Raw genomic sequence first — 2,915 nt, 5'->3', positions numbered from 1 at the left:
TTAGACCGGGCCTTGTGAGGTCAGGGTCTGTGTCAGTTCCCTTCCCTCTTTCCATCCCATGGAAATCGGCACAGTGCCCACATCTTCGGTAAAGATTTGCTGATTGAAATAATGAGTGGAGGCCAGGCACAGTGGCTCAAGCGCTTTGGGAGGCTGAGGCAGAAGGATCACTTGAGCCCAGAAGTTCAAGACCAGCCTAGGCAACACAGTGAAAACTCATCACTACAACAAATAAAAAAAAATTAGCTGGGCATGGTGATGCACATCTGTAGCCCTAGCCCCAGCTACTTGGGAGGCTGTGGTGGGAGAATCACCTGAGCCCAGGAGGTTAAGGCGGCCGTGAGCTGTGATCATGCCACTGCACTCCAGCCTGGGTGACAGAGTGAGACTCCAACTTGAAAGAAAGAAAAGAAAGAAAGAAAGAAAAAGAAAGAAAGAAAGAGAGAGAGAGACAGGGAGGGAGGGAGGGAGGGAAGAAGGGAGGGAGGAAAGGAGGAAGAAAGGAAAAATAGGTGAAGGACAAGGTCACCTATAAATAGCAAGAGTTTTGGTGGAAACTTAATGTACAAACCCACCTCTGTTTTTGGAGTTTAGACAGTTCACCAGGCGTGTGTCTCAATTTTTCACTATTGCATCTCAACAATTTTGGAAACGTTACAATCTTTTCCTTCTCTTATTTTTTTCTACTATTTCAACCTGTGTTTGATGTTTTCTCCACTTGAGGCAGAGGTTGAAATGCTTCCATCTACCTTCCACGTCTTGCAGTTTTTTTGTTCATATTTTTTGTCTCTCTGTCCCTTCTGTGTTCTGAGAAACTCCCTTATCTTGAACGTCCAGGTCACTGAATCCACCTCACTGCTCAGCCCATTCATCAGCAATTTCAGAATTTGTCAGTCATGGTTGTCATTTCCAAACTGAAAATGTTCCCTTTTCCCAGAAACCTTTTTTTTTTCCTAAATAGATATGTTCTCAAACTTCTCTAGAAATATAAATTGAACTTATTTTACCTTTTTCTTCTGTTTACTGCATTACTTTATCTACCTCGTTTCGAATTTTAATTTTTTGAGTCTGAGTCTCACTCTGTATCCCAGGCTAGAGTTCAGTGGCACGCTCACAGCTCACTGCAGCCTCATCCTCCTGGGCTCAGGCGATCCTTCTGCCTCAGCCTCCCAAGTAGCTGGAAATACAGGTGTGTGTCACCACGCCTGGCTAAGTTTTTTATTTTTTTGTGGAGACGAGCTCTTGCTATGTTGTCCAGGCTGGTCTGAACTCCCAGGCTCAAAGGATCCTTCCACCTCAGCCTCCCAAATTGCTGGGATTATAGGCTCGAGCTATCGTGCCCAGACCAACTACCTCTTCGTTGCTTGAGATTGGTGTCTCTTTTGGTGAATTGGAATTCCATGTATTACTGGTGTTTCTTGGTTATCTGCTAATATTTGAAGACGACAGGGGGTCCCATGGGACCCTTACCTTGCCAGGGATACTGCTCTGTTCTCTGGGCAAATGTTGGATTCCGGGCTAGAGGGCACAGCTAATCAGTCATTCCCCTTCTACTAATTTCCCCAACACCCTTGGCCTGTCTCCACCCCTCCACCCCTCACCCGGTGCTGTTTAGAAATGCTTAGGTTTTTTTTTTTGTTTGTTTTTGTTTTTTTTTTTTAGTTAGGGTCTCACTCTGTCACTCAGGCTGGGGCATCGTGGCATGATCATGGCACCCTGTAGCCTCGACCTCCTGGGCTCAGGCCATCCTTCCACCTCGGCCTCCTGAGTAGCTGGGACAAACGGTGTCCGCCACCACATCCGACTGATTTTTTAAAAATATTTGTTTATTTATTTTGAGTTGGAGTCTCACTCCGCCACCCAGGCTGGAGAGCAGGGGCACACTCACAGCCACCCCAGCGTCAACCTGCTGGGCTCCAGTGATCCTTCCGCCTCAGCCTTCCAAGTAGCTGGAACTATAGGCGTGCACTACTACGCCTGGTTAATTTTTTGATTTATTGTAGAGACGAGGTCTCACCATGTTGTCCAGGCTGAACCTGAACCCACGGGCTCAGGCAATCCTCTCTCCTCGGCCTCCCAAAGTGCTGGGATCGCAGGCTTGAGCCACCGCGCCCAGCCTAAAAATTTATTTTATTCTATTTTATTTATTTATGTTTTGGCAGAGACGAGGTCTCACTATGTTGCCCAGGCTGATCTCAAACTCCTGGCCTCCAGCAATCCTCCCGCCTCAGCCTCCCAGAGTGCTGGGATTACAGGCGTGAGCCACCATGCAGCTCATGGGTTTGGAGGGCTTGTTTTTTTCTCCCATATGGGGACCCTTATCTGTGGCTTCTTTGTCCGGCAGCTCCATGATCTGTGTCTCTTAGGTGAACTCCTCTCTTAGTTCACATTTTCTCAGTTTCCCTGGGCCGCTTTGGGGTTTTCAAACTCTTTCCTTTCTCAATTCACTTGGTTCTAGGAAGGAAGAAGGGACCAGTGAGGACTGTTTCAGCCCCTTGAAGCCCGAGCCCACCTCTGGGCCCCTGAGGAACCAGATGGCAAGTGCCGGGAGACCCGTGTCACCAGGGTCTCGGGTTCCTGAGCCTTTCGGGCACTGTCACCCGCCAGGCTCCTTAAAGGCGGGATCTTTTTTGGTAACGGTGGGATCTCACCAAATTGCTCAGGCTGTTCTCAAACTCCTGGCCTCAAGCCATCCTCCCTCCTCATCCTCCCAGGTAGCCAGGACCACAGGTGCACACCACCATACCTGGTCTTTTTTTTTTTTTTGCTCAGACTGTTCTCAGACTCCTGGCCTCAAGCGATCCTCCCTCCTTGGCCTCCCCAAGTGCTGGGATTATTGGTGTGAGTCACTGCACCCAGCCTCTCTCTCTCTCTCTCTCTCTCTCTCTCTCTCTCTATATATATATATATATATA

The sequence above is a fragment of the Carlito syrichta genome, unplaced genomic scaffold, assembly GCF_000164805.1.
Source record: "Carlito syrichta isolate Samal-C Ts95f unplaced genomic scaffold, Tarsius_syrichta-2.0.1 Scaffold169001, whole genome shotgun sequence".
In the NCBI taxonomy this organism is placed as follows: Eukaryota; Metazoa; Chordata; class Mammalia; order Primates; family Tarsiidae; genus Carlito; species Carlito syrichta.
The sequence above is the reverse complement of the archived record's forward strand: the minus strand, read 5'-3'. Positions refer to the sequence as shown.